At 48.3% G+C, this 19629-nt stretch overlaps 1 protein-coding gene across 1 annotated transcript in view; it reads right to left on the reverse strand.

Annotated features, from left to right (window-relative positions):
* Positions 1 to 14446, reverse strand: part of LOC140395018 (ras-related protein Rab-3A) — a 65687-nt gene extending 51241 nt beyond the window's left edge. Inside the window, exon 1 of the mRNA XM_072482332.1 lies at positions 14331 to 14446. The gene's annotated coding sequence lies outside the window, so the exon portion shown is untranslated. The remainder of the gene's footprint in view (positions 1 to 14330) is intronic.
* Positions 14447 to 19629: the final 5183 nt, after the last annotated feature.

The raw sequence follows: 19629 nt of genomic DNA on the forward strand, positions 1-19629 counted from the left end.
AATCCACCGACTCTGCACATCTTTGGATTGTGGGGGTGAAACCCACGCCCGGATCCTCAGCGCCGTAGGCAGCAGTGCTCATCACTGCGCCACCGTGCCGCCCTGTACATCATGGGTTCCTTGAAGCCACATTCAGTTAAATGTTGTAAACGCTGCTTTGACGTCAAGGGCAGTTACCCTCACTTCACCTCTTGATTTCATCTTTTTTGTCTATGTTTGAACGAAGGCTGTAATGAGGCCAGGAGCTGAATGGCCCTGGCAGAACCCAAACTGAGCGTCAGTGAACAGGTTATTGCTAAGTAATTGCCGCTTGATGGCGCTGTCCATGACCCCTTCCATCACTTTGCTGATGATTAGGAGCAGACTGCTGGGGCGGCAATTGGCCAGATGGGAATTGTCCTGCTTTTTCTGGACAGGACATATCTGGTCAATTCTTCGCATCCGGAAAAGTGATAGTGTTGTAGCTGTACTGGAATAGTTTGGCTAGGAGCACAGCTAGTGGAGCATAAATCTTCAGGTCTATTACTGGAATATTGTCAACATTCATAGCCTTTGCAGTATGCAGTGCCTTCAGCCGTTTCTTGATATCATGTGGAGTGAATCGAATTAGCTGAAGACTGGCATGTGTGATGTTGGGAACATGAGAACATAAGAACTAGGAGCAGGAGTAGGCCATCTGGCCCCTCGAGCCTGCTCCACCAATCAATGAGATCATGGCTGACCTTTTGTGGACTCAGCTACACTTTCCGGCCCAAACACTATAACCCTTAATCCCTTTATTCTTCAAAAACTATCCATCTTTATCTTAAAAACATTTAATGAAGGAGCCTCTACCGCTTCACTGGGCAAGGAATTCCATAGATTCACAACCCTTTGGGTGAAGAAGTTCCTCCTAAACTCAGTCCTATATCTACTTCCCCTTATTTTGAGGCTATGCCCCCTAGTTCTGCTTTCACCCGCCAGTGGAAACAACCTGCCCGCATCTATCCTATCTATTCCCTTCATAATTCTATATGTTTCTATAAGATTCCCCCTCATCCTTCTAAATTCCAATGAGTACAGTCCCAGTCTACTCAACCTCTCCTCGTAATCCAACCCCTTCAGCTCTGGGATCAACCTAGTGAATCTCCTCTGCTCACCCTCCAGTGCCAGTACGTCCTTTCTCAAGTAAGGAGACCAAAACTGAACACAATACTCCAGGTGTGGCCTCACTAACACCTTATACAATTGCAGCATAACCTCCCTAGTCTTAAACTCCATCCCTCTAGCAATGAAGGACAAAACTCCACTTGCCTTCTTAATCACCTGTTGCACCTGTAAACCAACTTTTTGCGACTCATGCACTAGCACACCCAGGTCTCTCTGCACAGCAACATGTTTTAATATTTGATCATTTAAATAATAATCCCTTTTGCTGTTATTCCTACCAAAATGGATAACCTCACATTTTTCAACATTGTATTCCATCTGCCAGACCCTAGTCCATTCACTTAGCCCATCCAAATCCCTCTGCAGACTTCCAGTATCCTCTGCACTTTTTGCTTTACCACTCATCTTAGTGTCGTCTGCAAACTTGGACACATTGCTCTTGGTCTCCAACTCCAAATCATCTATGTAAATTGTGAACAATTTTGGGCCCAACACTGATCCCTGAGGGACACCACGCGCTACTGATTGCCAACCAGAGAAACACCCATTAATCCCCACTCTTTGCTTTCTATTAATTAACCAATCCTCTATCCATGTTACTACTTTCCCCTTAATGCCATGCATCTTTATCTTATGCAGCAACCTTTTGTGTGGCACCTTGTCATAGGCTTTCTGGAAATCCAGATATACCACATCCATTGACTCCCCGTTATCTACCGCACTGGTAATGTCCTCATAAAATTCCACTAAATTAGTTAGGCACGACCTGCCCTTTATGAACCCATGCTGCGTCTGCCCAATGGGACAATTTCCATCCAGATGCCTCGCTATTTCTTCCTTGATGATAGATTCCAGCATCTTCCCCATTACCGAAGTTAAGCTCACTGGCCTATAATTACCCGCTTTCTGCCTACCTCCTTTTTTAAACAGTGGTGTCACGTTTGCTAATTTCCAATCCGCCGGGACCACCCCAGAGTGTAGTGAATTTTGGTAAATTATCACTAGTGCATTTGCAATTTCCCTAGCCATCTCTTTAAGCACTCTGGGATTCATTCCATCAGGGCCAGGAGACTTGTCTACCTTTAACCCCATTAGCTTGCCCATCACTACCTCCTTGGTGATAACAATCCTCTCAAGGTACTCACCTGTCATAGCCTCATTTCCATCAGTCACTGGCATGTTACTGGTGTTTTCCACTGTGAAGACCGACCCAAAAAACCTGTTCAGTTCCTCAGCCATTTCCTCATCTCCCATTATTAAATCTCCCTTCTCATCCTCTAAAGGACCAATATTTACCTTAGCCACTCTTTTTTGTTTTATATATTTGTAGAAACTTTTACTATCTGTTTTTATATTCTGAGCAATTTTACTCTCATAATCTATCTTTTTATAGCTTTTTTAGTAGCTTTCTGTTGCCCCCTAAAGATTTCCCAGTCCTCTAGTCTCCCACTAATCTTTGCTACTTTGTATGCTTTTTCCTTCAATTTGATACTCTCCCTTATTTCCTTCGATATCCACGGTCGATTTTCCCTCTTTCTACCGTCCTTCCTTTTTGTTGGTATAAACCTTTGCTGAGCACTGTGAAAAATCGCTTGGAAGGTTCTCCACTGTTCCTCAACTGTTTCACCATAAAGTCTTTGCTCCCAGTCTACCTTAGCTAGTTCTTCTCTCATCCCATTGTAATCTCCTTTGTTTAAGCACAAAACACCAGTGTTTGATTTTACCTTCTCACCCTCCATCTGTCTTTTAAATCCCACCATATTGTGATTGCTCCTTCCGAGAGGATCCCTAACTATGAGATCCTGAATCAATCCTGTCTCATTACACAGGACCAGATCTAGGACCGCTTGTTCCCTCGTAGGTTCCATTACATACTGTTCTAGGAAACTATCGCAAATACATTCTATAAATTCCTCCTCAAGGCTGCCTTGACCGACCTGGTTAAACCAATCGACATGTAGATTAAAATCCCCCATGATAACTGCTGTACCATTTCTACATGCATCAGTTATTTCTTTGTTTATTGCCTGCCCCATCATAATGTTACTATTTGGTGGCCTATAGACTACTCCTATCAGTGACTTTTTCGCCTTACTATTCCTGATTTCCACCCAAATGGATTCAGCCTTATCCTCCATAGCAGCGATGTGATCCCTTACTATTGCCCGGACGTCATCCTTAAATAACAGAGCTACACCACCTGCCTTACCATCCACTCTGTCCTTCCGAATAGTTTGATACCCTTCGATATCTATTTCCCAGTCGTGACCATCCTTTACAAATGTTTCAATAATGGCCAATAAATCATAGTCATTCACGATGATTTGTGCCATCAACTCATTTACCTTATTCCGAAATCTATGAGCATTCAGGTAAAATACACTTATGTTGGCTTTTTTACCTCTGTTCTGAATATTAACAACTCAATCAGTAACCTCCCCTAAGTTATATTTCCTCTTAACTTTTCTCCTAATGGTCCTTGTCGTTGAACCCATATCTTCATGTAACAACCTGCTGCGTCGCTTACCATTAATGATTTTACTTCCCGTTTTATTCTTTTTAGTATTCCTGGTCCTATTCACTGAGCTCCCCTCAGTCACTGTACCTTGTACTGTCGCCCTTTATGATTTTTGACTATGGCTTCTCTGCCTTACACTTTCCCCCTTACTGCCTTTTGTTTCTGTCCCTGTTTTACTACCTTCCAACTTCCTGCATCGGTTCCCACCCCCCTGCCCACATTAGTTTAAACTCTCCCCAACAGCTCTAGCAAACACCCCCCCTAGGATAACGGTTCCAGTCCTGCCCAGGACCGTCCGGTTTGTACTGGTCCCACCTCCCCCAGAACCGGTTCCAGTGCCCCAGGAATTTGAATCCCTCCCTCTCGCACCATCTCTCGAGCCACGCATTCATCCTATCTATTCTGACATTCCTACTCTGACTAGGTCGTGGCACTGGTAGCAATCAACTACCTTTGAGGTCCTACTTTTTAGTTTAACTCCTAACTCCCTGAATTCAGCTTGTAGGACCTCGTCCCGTTTTTTACCTATATCGTTGGTGCCTATGTGCACCACAACAACCGGCTGTTCACCCTCCCCCCCCAGAATGTCCTGCAGCCGCTCCGAGACATCCTTGACCCTTGCACCAAGAATCGATGTTGTGCACTCCCAGAGCAACTCCCTCCCGGCTATATACCACTGTGCCACCACCTCTTCTGGGTCTGTCAGTGGGACAGGCCATGGCCAGGGTGGTGGTGGTGGTGCCTGAGACATTTTCTGTAAGGTATGATTCCATCAGTGGGACTATGTCAGGCAGTTGGCACAAGATGTTCGTGAGGAGGACCTTGCAGGTTTGATCAGCTGTTGTTATTTCTGGTGCCGAGGTCGATGTGAGTTGATCCATTGAGTTTAATTCCTTTTGTAGACTTTGTAGCGGTTTGATACAACTGAGTGGCTTGCGAGGCCACTTCCAGGCACAGTTCAGAGTCAACCACATTGCTGTGAGATCTGGAGTCACATGTAGGCCAGACCAGGTAACTATGGCAAACGTCCTTCCCTAAAGGGCATTAGTGAGCCAGATGATTTTATTCATGGCAATCAACAATGGTTTGCTTTTGTGACTTGAACTTAAACTCCACCAGCTGCGATGGTGTAATTTGAACCCTTTTCCGTGAATATTAGCCTGAGCCTCTGGATTCCCAGTCTGGTGACATTACCATTACGCCCACCGCCTCCCCCCTTCAACGCATCTTAAAGATCTTCATATATGGACCACCATGTTTCTTTGGACCTCCACTGTTTTTAGCTTTTTACCATTTAGAAATTCCCCTGTGTTATCCATTTAACATCAGAAGTGGACAATGTCACAATTGCCCACACTGAAATGCAGTGGCCACAGTTTTGCTCACTCACTATCTCTATTAATATCTCTCTGTAATTTTATGCGTCCATCTACACTGTTTAAGCTGCTGCCTACCTTCTGTGTCGCAGGCAAATTTGGATATGTGGCTTTATATCCTATCATTAATAAACACCGTGAACAGTCTACGTTATTGTCAGTTCCTTGAAACAAGGATGACGTCCGGCAGGATTCATGTTTTGTGTGTCCTCAGGGAACTCCACAAACCAATCTGGGAGCTACAGGTCTTTGGCAGAGGGGGCAAGAGCTGCCCTGAGAAAATTGGGGGTGGTGGGATGGGTGGGTCAGTGGGGAGAGGGTTCTTGGGTCAGTGGGTAGAGGGTTCTTGAGCCAGTGCTTTGTTCTCTCTCTCCTTCTGCTTTAGAATTAAGAATAGTTGAGGCCGTTATCCCCAAACTTTGACTCCTGTCCCTCTGCCAATTTCTTAACCAGGTGAATAATGTGCCTTCAACTCCATCAGCTTCAACTTTAGTGAGCAGTCTCTTATTAGAGACTCAAATGCCTCCTGCAAGTCCATATAAATAACATCTGTGGACATTCCCCAGTCTACATTAATCATCTCCAAACCATTCATCAGATTTATCAGGCATGACCTACTCTATACAAAACCACACCGCTGTCCCTGATCAGCTGAAAATTTTAAACGTGTTCAGACTCCTACCTTTAATTATAGACTTGAGTAATTTCCCAACAGATGTTACACTAACTGGCCTATAATTCCCTGGTTCCCCAATCTCAGCTTCTTGAAGAGCAGAGTGAAGCGCACCACTTTTCAATCTAACAGAACATTTCCTGAGGTGAGAGAACTTTGAACAATTATCGTTAGGACATCCCAATGCAAAGCACAGCAGTTACCTGAAACTCTCGTCCCAATAAGGTGAGAGGAGGGTGACTGACCTTGACATCAAATTCACATTTGACCGAGTGTGGCATCAAGGTGCCCCAGCAAAACTGGAGCCAATGGGAATCTGGGGGGGAAACTCTCCGCTGGTTGGAGTCATACCTGGTGCAAAGGAAGGTGGTTGCGGTTGTTGGAGGTCAATCATCTCAGTCTCAGGACATCACTGCAGGAGTTCCTCAGGAGTGTGTCCAAGCCCCAGCCATCTTCAGCTGCTTCATCAATGACCTTCCTTCCATCTTAAGGTCAGAAATGGGGATGTTCACTGATGACTGCACAATGTTCAGCACCATTCGCGACTCCTCAGACACTGAGGCAGTCCATGGGCAGATATAGCAATGCCCAGCTTGGGCTTAAAAGTGGTAAATAACATTCACACCGCACAGTACCAGGCAGTTACCATCTCCAACAACGGAGAATCTAACCATTGCCCCTTGACATTCAATGGCATTGCCATCACTGAATCGCCCACTATCAACATCCTGGGGGTTACCACTGACCATGAAACTGAACTGGATGCAGCCATATAAATGCTATGGCTACAAGAGCAAGTCGGAGGCTAGGAATCCTGTGACATTGAACTCAACTCCTAACCCAAAGCCTGCCCACCATCTACAAAGCACAAGTCAGGAAGTGTAATGGAATACTTTCCACTTGCCTGGATGAGCACAGCTCTAACGCCACCTGCTCATCACCATCTAGGACAGAGCAGCCTGATTAATTTGCACCCCATCCACAAACATTCACTCCCTCCACTACCGACACACAGTGGCAGTCCTGTGTACCATCTCCAAGAAACACTGCAGGAATGCACCAAGGCTACTTCGACAGCACCTTCCAAACCCAAGACAACTACCACCTAGAAGGAAAAAGGCAGCAGATAACGGGGAACACCACCACCTGCAAGTTCCCTTTCACGCCACACACCCGTCTGACTTGGGAATATATCACCATTCTTTCACTGTCGCTGGGTCACAATCCTGGAATTCCTTCCCTCACAGCACAGTGGGTGTACCTACACCACAGGGGCTGCAGCGGTTCAAGAAGGCAGCTCACCACCACCCTCTCAAGGAAAGTTAATGATGGGCCATAAGTGCTGCTCCAGCCAAGTGACATTAACATCCCGCAAATTAATTTTAAAAAATCTGTTGAATTGGGTGTAAAATGAACATTTCAAGCTTTTTTATAGTGTTTGTTACACAATGGTGCTAAGGGTTACAGAACCATGGATAGTAAATGCAAAATACAGGTCAGCCAGGCCCTTACTGAATGGTGGAACAGAATGGATGGGCTGAAAGGGCTATTCCTGTTCCTATGCACTAATGTATATCACACTTTATATATCCCCACAAAATCCCAAATAATCTGCATCAACAGCTTTTTAAAATGTGGTGACAGTTGCAACATAGACAATATGGCAGTCAGTTTGTGCATAGCCAGCCCCCACAAACATCACAGAGCTAATGAAAAAAATAGCAATTAAAAAAGAACATTGCTGTAGCTGACTAACGAGTACAGTACTGGTGAGGACGGGTCTGTCACTGTATAACACTGGGGTACAGGACTGGTGGGGACAGGTCTGTCACTGTATAACACTGGGGTACAGTACTGGTGGAGACGGGCCTGTCACTGTGTAACACTGGGGTACAGTACTGGTGGGGGCGGGTCTGTCACTGTATAACACTGGGGTACAGTACTGGTGGGGACGGGCCTGTCACTGTGTAACACTGGGGTACAGTACTCGTGGGGATGGGTCTGTCACAGTATAACACTGGGGTACAGTACTGGTGGGGACGGGTCTGTCACTGTATAACACTGGGGTACAGGACTGGTGGGGACAGGTCTGTCACTGTTTAACACTGGGGTACAGTACGGGTGGGGACAGGTCTGTTACTGTATAACACTGGGGTACAGTACGGGTGGGGACAGGTCTGTTACTGTATAACACTGGAGTACAGTACTGGTGGGGACGGGTCTGTCACTGTATAACACAGGGTACAGTATTGATGGGGGCAGGTCTGTCACTGAATAACACTGGGGTACAGTATGGGTGGGGACAGGTCTGTTACTGTATAACACTGGGGTACAGTACTGGTGGGGACGGGTCTGTCACTGTATAACACTGGGTGCAGTATTGATGGGGGCAGGTCTGTCACTGAATAACACTGGGGTACAGTATGGGTGGGGACAGGTCTGTTACTGTATAACACTGGGGTACAGTACTGGTGGGGACAGGTCTGTCACTGTATAACACTGGGGTACAGTACTGGTGGGGACAGGTCTGTTACTGTATAACACTGGGGTACAGTACTGGTTGGGACAGGTCTGTCACTGTATAACACTGGGGTACAGTACTGGTGGGGACGGGTCTGTCACTGTATAACACTGGGGTACAGTACGGGTGGGGACAGGTCTGTCACTGTATAACACTGGGTACAGTACTGGTGGGGGCGGGTCTGTCACTGTATAACACTGGGGTACAATACTGGTGGGGACAGGTCTGTCACTGTATAATACTGGGGTACAGTACTGGTGGGGACGGGTCTGTCACTGTATAACACTGGGTACAGTACTGGTGGGGACGGGTCTGTCACTGTATAACACTGGGGTACAGTACTGGTGGGGACAGGTCTGTCACTGTATAACACTGGGTATAGTACTGGTGGAGACGGGTCTGTCACTGTATAACACTGAGGTACAGTATGGGTGGGGACAGGTCTGTCACTGTATAACACTGGGTACAGTACTGGTGAGGACGGGTCTGTCACTGTCTAACACTGGGGTACAGTACGGGTGGGGACAGGTCTGTCACTGTATAACACTGAGTACAGTACTGGTGGGGACGGGTCTGTCACTGTATAACACTGGGGTACAGTACTGGTGGGGACAGGCCTGTCACTGTATAACACTGGGGTACAGTACTGGTGGGGACGGGTCTGTCACTGTATAACACTGGGGTACAGGACTGGTGGGGACAGGTCTGTCACTGTTTAACACTGGGGTACAGTATTGGTGGCGGCAGGTCTGTGATTGAATAACACTGGGGTACAGTATGGGTGGGGACAGGTCTGTCACTGTATAACACTGGGTACAGTATTGATGGGGGCAGGTCTGTCACTGAATAACACTGGGGTACAGTATGGGTGGGGACAGGTCTGTTACTGTATAACACTGGGGTACAGTACTGGTGGGGACAGGTCTGTCACTGTATAACACTGGGGTACAGTACTGGTGGGGACAGGTCTGTTACTGTATAACACTGGGGTACAGTACTGGTTGGGACAGGTCTGTCACTGTATAACACTGGGGTACAGTACTGGTGGGGACGGGTCTGTCACTGTATAACACTGGGGTACAGTACGGGTGGGGACAGGTCTGTCACTGTATAACACTGGGTACAGTACTGGTGGGGGCGGGTCTGTCACTGTATAACACTGGGGTACAATACTGGTGGGGACAGGTCTGTCACTGTATAACACTGGGGTACAGTACTGGTGGGGACAGGTCTGTCACTGTATAACACTGGGGTACAGTACTGGTGGGGACAGGTCTGTCACTGTATAACACTGGGTACAGTACTGGTGGGGACGGGTCTGTCACTGTATAACACTGGGGTACAGTACTGGTGGGGACAGGTCTGTCACTGTATAACACTGGGTATAGTACTGGTGGAGACGGGTCTGTCACTGTATAACACTGAGGTACAGTATGGGTGGGGACAGGTCTGTCACTGTATAACACTGGGTACAGTACTGGTGAGGACGGGTCTGTCACTGTATAACACTGGGGTACAGTACGGGTGGGGACAGGTCTGTCACTGTATAACACTGGGTACAGTACTGGTGGGGACGGGTCTGTCACTGTATAACACTGGGGTACAGTACGGGTGGGGACAGGTCTGTCACTGTATAACACTGGGGTACAGTACGGGTGGGGACAGGTCTGTCACTGTATAACACTGGGTACAGTACTGGTGGGGACGGGTCTGTCACTGTATAACACTGGGGTACAGTACGGGTGGGGACGGGTCTGTCACTGTATAACACTGGGTACAGTACTGGTGGGGACGGGTCTGTCACTGTATAACACTGGGGTACAGTACGGGTGGTGACGGGTCTGTCACTGTATAACACTGGGGTACAGTACTGGTGGGGACGGGTCTGTCACTGTATAACACTGGGGTACAGTACTGGTGGGGACAGGTCTGTCACTGTATTTCACTGGGGTACAGTACCGGTGGGGACAGGTCTGTCACTGTATAACACTGGGGTACAGTACTGGTGGGGACGGGTCTGTCACTATATAACACTGGGTACAGTACTGGTGGGGATGGGTCTGTCACTGTATAATAACACTGGGGTACAGTACTGGTGGGGACGGGTCTGTCACTGTATAACACTGGGGTACAGTACAGGTGGGGACGGGTCTGTCACTGTATAACACTGAGGTACAGTACTGGTGGGGACGGGTCTGTCACTGTATAACACTGGTGTACAGTACTGGTGGGGACAGGTCTGTCACTGTATAACACTGGGGTACAGTACTGGTGGGGACGTGTCTGTCTCTGTATAACACTGGGGTACAGTACTGGTGGGGAGGGGTTTGTCACTGTAATACACTGGGGTACAGTACTGGTGGGGACAGGTCTGTCACTGTATAACACTGGGGTACAGTACTGGTGGGGACGGGTCTGTCACTGTATAACACTGGGGTACAGTACTGGTGGGGATGGGTCTGTCACTGTATAACACTGGGGTACAGTACTGGTGGGGACAGGTCTGTCACTGTGTAACTCTGGGGTACAGTGCTGGTGGGGACGGGTCTGTCACTGTATAACACTAGGGTACAGTAATGTTGGGGACGGGTCTGTCACTGTATAACACTGGGGTACAGTACTGGTGGGGAAGGTCTGTCACTGTATAACACTGGGGTACAGTACTGGTGGGGACAGAGCTGTCTCTGTATAACAGTGGGGTACAGTACTGGTGGGGATGGGTCTGTCTCTGTATAACACTGGGGTACAGTTCTGATGGGGACTTGTCTGTCACAGTATAACACTGGGGTACAGTAATGGTGGGGGACAGGTATGACACTGTATAACACTGGGGTACAGTACTGGTGGGGACAGGGCAGTCACTCTATAACACTGGGGTACAGTACTGGTGGGGACAGGGCTGTCTCTGTATAACACTGGGGTACAGTACTGGTGGGGATGGGTCTGTCACTGTGTAACACTGGGGTACAGTACTGGTGGGGACGGGTCTGTCACTGTATAACACTGGGGTACAGTACTGGTGGGGATGGGTCTGTCACTGTATAACACTGGGGTACAGTACTGGTGTGCATGGGTCTGTCACCATATAACACTGGGGTACAGTATTGGTGGGCACAGGTCTGTTACTGTATAACACTGGGGTACAGTACTGGTGGGGACGGGTCTGTCACTGTATAACACTGGGGTACAGTACTGGTGGGGACGGGTCTGTCACTGTATAACACTGGGGTACAGTACTGGTGGGGACAGGTCTGTCACTGTGTAACTCTGGGGTACAGTGCTGGTGGGGACGGGTCTGTCACTGTATAACACTAGGGTACAGTAATGTTGGGGACGGGTCTGTCACTGTATAACACTGGGGTACAGTACTGGTGGGGACAGGTCTGTCACTGTATAACACTGGGGTACAGTACTGGTGGGGACAGAGCTGTCTCTGTATAACAGTGGGGTACAGTACTGGTGGGGATGGGTCTGTCACTGTATAACACTGGGGTACAGTTCTGATGGGGACTTGTCTGTCACAGTATAACACTGGGGTACAGTAATGGTGGGGGACAGGTATGACACTGTATAACACTGGGGTACAGTACTGGTGGGGACAGGGCAGTCACTCTATAACACTGGGGTACAGTACTGGTGGGGACAGGGCTGTCTCTGTATAACACTGGGGTACAGTACTGGTGGGGATGGGTCTGTCACTGTGTAACACTGGGGTACAGTACTGGTGGGGACGGGTCTGTCACTGTATAACACTGGGGTACAGTACTTGTGGGGATGGGTCTGTCACTGTATAACACTGGGGTACAGTACTGGTGTGCATGGGTCTGTCACCATATAACACTGGGGTACAGTATTGGTGGGCACAGGTCTGTTTCTGTATAACACTGGGGTACAGTACTGGTGGGGACGGGTCTGTCACTGTATAACACTGGAGTACAGTACTGGTGGGGATGGGTCTGTTACTGTATAACACTGGTGTACAGTACTGGTGGGGATGGGTCTGCCACTGTATAACACTGGGGTACAGTACTGGTGGTGACAGGTCTATCACAGTTTAACACTGGGGCACAGTACTGGTGGGGACGGGTCTGTCAATGTATAACACTGGGGTACAGAACTGGTGGGTATCGGTCTGTCACTGTATATCACTGGGGTACAGTACTGGTGGGGACGTGTCTGTCACTGTATAACACTGGGGTACAGGACTGGTGGGGACAGGTCTGTCACTGTATAACACTGGGGTACAGGACTGGTGGGGACAGGTCTGTCACTGTATAACACTGGGTACAGTATTGGTGGGGGCAGGTCTGTCACTGAATAACACTGGGGTACAGTACGGGTGGGGACAGGTCTGTTACTGTATAACACTGGGGTACAGTACTGGTGGGGTCAGGTCTGTCACTGAATAACACTGGGGTACAGTACGGGTGGGGACAGGTCTGTTACTGAATAACACTGGGGTACAGTACTGGTGGGGACAGGTCTGTCACTGTATAACACTGGGGTACAGTACTGGTTGGGACAGGTCTGTCACTGTATAACACTGGGGTACAGTACTGGTGGGGACGGGTCTGTCACTGTATAACACTGGGGTACAGTACGGGTGGGGACAGGTCTGTCACTGTATAACACTGGGTACAGTACTGGTGGGGACGGGTCTGTCACTGTATAACACTGGGGTACAGTACGGGTGGGGACAGGTCTGGCACTGTATAACACTGGGGTACAGTACTGGTGGGGACAGGTCTGTCACTGTATAACACTGGGTACAGTACTGGTGGGGACGGGTCTGTCACTGTATAACACTGGGGTACAGTGCTGGTAGGGACAGGTCTGTCACTGTATAACACTGGGTACAGTACTGGTGGGGACGGGTCTGTCACTGTATAACACTGGGGTACAGTACTGGTGGGGACGGGTCTGTCACTGTATAACACTGGGGTACAGTACTGGTGGGGACGGGTCTGTCACTGTATAACACTGGGGTACAGTACTGGTGGGGATGGGTCTGGCACCATATAACACTGGGGAATGGTTGCAGCAGTTGTAAAGGACAAATTCAATGCAGCAGACATAAAATTACTGCATATCAGTTAATTGCTTCGCATGATATTGATTTTTTTGCCTAGTTTAGTCGTAACTTAAGCCAATTGATAACACTGACTGGTAGGCAGAAGCCCTCTAACAGGTAAAGACTCGTCCCTGTGGAGACAACGCGCACAAACCCTGTGCCACATCTTCCAGCCCTTGTGCCCTCTATTGGGCAGATTGTAAATGAACTGTGGGCCGAATTCCTGCAGAAACAGAAAGGACGGCACTCCCGCTGGGGGGTCGCTTGTCCTCCCTCGGAAAGACAGTGCAACCTCGTAACCATTTTCTCGCTACACTGCTGATGTTATTCGTGTTAAGATACGTTGTATTCGCTGCCAGTCGGATGGAGCAGTGAATACATAATGCATGCACCTCACGGTTCACATTGTAAATTATTTATAGCTAATTTCTGCCACAATTTATCCTGTGCGGGGCAGTCAGTCAGTGTGTCAATAGGAAATATGCCAGTACCCTGCCCTCTCCTCCCCATCCTCTTCCATCGCATCCCTGAGTCTGCAGTGAAGAGGCACAGGGCGATGCCACTGGTGTCAGTATTAATGGTCCATCACAGACTCAGCTGCACCGGGGAGCTCTCTGCTTTCGGATGCAACTGCACAGACAGGGGATGTTGGCTGGGAGATGGAGCTTGCAATGTCCAGACAAGGCTATTGGGATCCAGAATGAATGAACCAGACTAGCATCACCTTACAGCTTCGGCCATTAGACAAAAAAGGCCCCCCCTCCCCCCCCCCCTTCAATTTTTTGGGGGGAGAAACCAATATTTCAATTTGCTCCATTCCTCCCCCCACCCCACCCCACAGCAGAACAACCCTCTGACAGTCTATGTCAAATGAAGGTTATGAAAAAGAATTCGCAAATGTGAACGAAAAACGCTGCGATTGGAGATATCGAATTATTAGGTTAAATGCAACATGGGGCAACGGTTGCAGTCCGATGCCCTGCGCTGTCCGCCCGACCCCAGCGCCCTCCCTTAACCCTTACCTTTCAAGTGTTTGCCTCAGCACCGCTCCTTTGCAAAGACTGCAGCAGCGGCAGCAGCGGCAGCGGCTGATTGACAGCTTCGGCTGACGTCACTCCCGGGCCCAGGCAGGCGGGGAAGGGGCGGGGCCGCCCGCGCAGTGATTGACAGCTTAGGCAACCAAGAGGAGCCCAGAGCATCCCCAACCCCAGTCCAGATGCAGTTTATTCCTGCTCTCTCTCTCTCACCCCCCCCCCCCCCCCACTCTAACAATTTTGCAGCCAGCAGCAAACAATGCAATGAACCTCAGTAAATGTAAAATTAAATGCCAAAACTCTGGGCAAACCTTAATTGATTCCCCAGCTCATGAATTATTCATAACAACGTCAGCAAGGCCCTGCTAATTTGGTCTGACCAACATTTGAGGTTTTTATTTTGCAAACTGTTTACTTTTTCAGTATACTAAATCCTGTGGATCTTTAATGCAAACGCGATAAGGCCAGACAAATGGCTAAAATACGGAACTTATTTGGAATAAACCAGCTCTCATGAATAATATATGATGCATCTTTTAATTATTTATTCGGTTGCCTCTCTTTAACATGCCCAGGCACAAATTTATCCCATTTTCCGCGCAATCTAGTCTCAAGATTTACACTAAATTTGGAAGTGAGAGGGCTGCAAAAAGCAACAGGGAGCCAGCAAGAGAACACTTTCTGCACTGTTTTGCATAATTTATGACGCACGAATGCTCATGAATAAATAATTATTTCTGACGTCAGGACTCTGCTTGGCACTGATGGGTCAACTGGGCAGAGCACCCCCTGGCACTGGGAAGAGTCATTGCTGCAGCTGGGTTCCACTTCTCATTGATACATTTGGGAACTGGTTAGCTCCAATGTCCACAGACTGGGCAATGGGAGCTCAGAAACAAATCAGTCATCGAACATATAACACAGAACATATGAAATGAAAAGAAAATTGCTTATTGTCACAAGTAGGCTTCAAATGAAGTTACTGTGAAAAGCCCCTAGTCGCCACATTACGGCGCCTGTTCGGGGAGGCTGTTACGGGAATTGAACCGTGCTGCTGGCCTGCCTTGGTCTGCTTTCAAAGCCAGCGATTTAGCCCTGTGCTAAACAGCCCCAGGCAGAAGGAGGCCATTCGGCCCATCGAGTCTGCACCGACCAACTTAAGCCCTCACTTCCACCCTATCCCGTAACCCAACAACACCTCCTAATCTTTTTGGTCACTAAGAGCAATTCATCATGGCCAATCCACCTAACCTGCACGTCTTTGGACTGTGGGAGGAAACCGGAGCACCCGGAGGAAACCCACGCACACACGGGGAGAACGTGCAGACTCCGCACAGACAGTGACCCAGCGGGGAATCAAACATGGGACCCTGGAGCTGTGAAGCCACGGTGCTATCCACTTGTCCTACCGTGCTGCCCCTGACTCCTTCAGTCCCGGGAACAAAGGAGGCCTACGATAGGTCAGGGCTTAGGAACATTGGACCTAGTAGGAGTAAGCCCTTCTGACCCTTCGAGCCTGATCCGCCATTCTGCCAGAACATGGCTGATCTGTTTGTCATCTCAACGCCACAATCCCCTCCACCCCCCCCCACCCCACCCCCCCGCCCCCATTGCCCTTGTTTATCACAAATTGATCTAACTCTGCTTTGAATGAATTCAATTACTCAACCTTCACTGCTTTCTGGGGAAGAATTTCACAGAATGACTATGTAAGAGAAAAAAAGTCTCCCAATTTATACTTTAAAAGGGAGAGCTCTTATTCTTAACCTGTGTCCCCAAGTTGTAGACCCCATGAGTGGAAACATCCAGTATCTAGCTTATCGATTCATTCAGGATCATATACGTTTCAGTCAGATCACCTCCCACACTCCAATGATTTAGGCCCTATCTGTTCAACCTTTCTTCATATGCCAAGCCCTTCATCCCAGGAATGAGTCAAGCAAACCTCCTCTGAACTACTTTCTCATGCAATTACACACTTTTTCATCCGTATCGTTCATTTCATATCTATAATAATCTTCATTATTGTCACAAGTAGGCTTACATAAACACTGCAACAAAGTTACTGTGAAAATCCCCTAGTCGTCACATTCCGTCCAATTCAGCTAACAAGCATGTCTTTCGGGACTTGTGGGAGGAAACAGGAGCACCCGGAGGAAACCCACGCAGACACGGGGAGAACTTGCAGACTCCACACAGTCAGTGACCCAAGCCGGGAATCGAACTCAGGTCGCTGGAGACGTGAAGCAACAGTGCTACCGTACTACCGTGCCGCCCATATCTTGGTTGGCAACTCACTTTTGATTTGTCAGCTGTAGCTCAGTGGGCAGTACTCTCACCCGAGTCAGATAGTGGCAGATTCAAATCCAACTCCACAACTCAAATACAAAAATCCGTATTGATGGTTCCATTCAATACTGTGTGAGTGTAACATAAGTGATGTGTTCGGTGCTCTGGATCCGTGGAACACATACAGGCCATCAACACTTAAAATAGTACAACACTATTTTATTAAGTCAGAAACTGTTGAACATACTTTCACTGTGGGTTAACATGATGTTAGATTAAACTAAAGCCCTATGCCTGTCTGAACCAGTCTATGCACTCAGCACATGGTGAGGATCTGTGCTGTAAGCTCTGTCCTTGTAGGAGGCTGCATCCCGAATGAGCGGGAACTCTGATGCCCCCTGTCTTTATAGTGCGTGTGCTCTAACTGGTGATTGGCTGTGGTGTTGTGTGTGTTGATTGGTCTTGCTGTGTGTCCATCAGTGTGTGTGTATCGCACCACGATATACCAGTGTATATTATGACATTCCGCCTTTTATAAAATAATTTATGTGTGTGGTGTTAAGTAATGGGTTAAGCGACATTGCAATTAGTTGTCTCATTTATGTTAAGTATCCATTAATTGACACTGATATGTATTGGGGCTTCAGGTGGCCTCTGTCAGGTGGTATGTTGTTAAGAGTTTTGTGCAGAGGCTGTGGAAGTGAAATAAATGGTGTTTGGTGAAAAGGAACAAGAACTTTAGACTCTTCATATCACAGCAACTAAAACGGCTAACATGTGGCAATAAATAATGTATGGTGAGAATGTTCCTAACTACGTGTGGGGTGCGAAGACATATTTACAGGACTACGTACATGAGAACTAAGCTATTTACATGGGAAGGTGCCTGGTGCAGAGAAGCAGTATGCAACAAGAATAACGAGATCAACACTATATACAAACCAGGGAAACGATCAAACAAAGCAACAAAACAATTCAGAGAGTCTATAAGTCTGCAAAGTTCATAAATTAAGTCTCTGAGGTGGGCGACGAATTCTGGTTGACGTAAGGGTGGCACACCACTCATCGTCTGAATCGATGCTGTATACCGATAGAGGCTGGATTCTTTGCTTCAGGGACACCGTGTTTTTTGTAACGATACCGATTCAAAAAGGTGCCTTCGGGTCCTCGGTGTCAATATCGGGTAGTAGGTCCGCATCGGACTAGGTGACCGTGGGTTGAATGGCTCGGACATCCATGCGAGGCTGGCTGGAGCGATACAAATTGGCAGGCTGAGCTGATCTGCATAAAGCAGCATAGTGGCCAAGTTTGCCACATCTCAGGCATTGTCGGGATTTGGCAGGGCATTGCCGCTTTAAGTGGGCGGAGCCACAGTTGCCGCACGTTGTAGCGTAAGTACGTTCGCTGCGCCACCGCGCATGCGTGGTGCACCCGTACATGGTGCACGCCTGCGCAGTACGTTCGTCAGCGTTGCTGTCCACTTGTTCGGTGCGCACAAATGCGGGAGTCCGCGAAAAGCGCGCAAAATGGTCGCCCTCATCCAGGCTGAGGCCCTGGAGTTGCTCGGTTGCTTGAACCCGTTCTGCCTCGTGGGACCTTGCCGTGCCGTTTCAGCCGCTTGGATGTGGGAATACCGACTAGTGGCGTGTTTGTGTAGCACGCAGGTCTCGATGGCGGTCGCTAGGGTGAGCTGCTGTACCTTGAGGAGCTGCTGGCGTAGGGGGTCCAACTGAACACCGAAAATGGTCTGGTCGCGTATCATGGAGTCGGAGGTGGGCCCGTAATTACAGGATTGCGCAAGAACGCGGAGGTGGGTGAGAAAGGACTGGAAAGATTCATCCTTACCCTGCAAACGCTGTTGGAATACATAGCGCTCGAAACTTTCATTCACCTCTATGTTGCAGTGAGTGTCAAACTTGAGGAGGACCGTCTTGAATTTTGATTTATCTTCATCGTCAGCAAAGGTGAGAGAATTGAAAATGTGGATGGCATGTTCCCGGCCGAGGATAGGAAGAGACCGATCTCTTTGGTGTCCGCGGCATCTTCCCGGTCTGTGGCTCCAAGGTCGAGCTGGAAGCGTTGGTTGAATATCTTCCAGTTGGCCCCCAGGTTACCGGTGATGCGGAGCGGCAGCGGCGGGCGGACGCTGTCCATTTTGCAGGATGGCTGTATGCTGGTGGAAGGCAGATCACTTGCAGGTAGGTCTAAGAAGTTCTAATATCCCTCAACTCCTGGTATCATGATGTGTTGGGTGCTCTGAATCCGTGGAACACATACAGGCCACCAACACTTAAAATAGTGCAACACTATTTTATTAAGTCAGAAACTGTTGAACATACTTTCACTGTGAGTTAACACAATGTTAGATTAAACTAAAGACCTATGCCTGTCCGAACCAGTCTATGCACTCAGCACATGGTGAGGATCTGTGCTGTAAGCTGTAAGCTCTGTCCTTGTAGGAGGCTGCATCCCGAATGAGCGGGAACTCTGATGCCCTCTGTCTTTATAGTGCGTGTGCTCTAACCGGTGATTGGCTGCAGTGTTGTGTGTGTTGATTGGTCTTGCTGTGTGTCCATCAGTGTGTGTCTGCACCATGATATACTGGTGTATATTATGACAATAAGAACATAGAATTAGGAGCAGGAGTAGGCCGTACAGCCTTCGAGGCTGCTCCACCATCCAATACGATTAAGGCTGATCTTGGGTTTCAACTCCACTGTCCCGCCCACTCCTCATCTCCCTTATATCCCCGAGGGACCTAAAATCTGTCCGTCTCAACCTTAAATATTTTCAATGATGGAGCATCCTCAACCCTCTGGGGTAGAGAATTCCAAAGATTCACAACCTTTTGAGAGCATCCCGCCCATAGTCTCTCTCATCATAGGACAGGCCCTCAACAGTACTGATTGTAATGGAGCCCAGACCTCACACCCATATTTTTATGAAATAGATATCCTTATGGCTAACTTCGAAAAAATTTAAAATGGGACAAAGACTT

This window comes from Scyliorhinus torazame, chromosome 18, assembly GCF_047496885.1.
Source record: "Scyliorhinus torazame isolate Kashiwa2021f chromosome 18, sScyTor2.1, whole genome shotgun sequence".
NCBI classification, from domain to species: domain Eukaryota; kingdom Metazoa; phylum Chordata; class Chondrichthyes; order Carcharhiniformes; family Scyliorhinidae; genus Scyliorhinus; species Scyliorhinus torazame.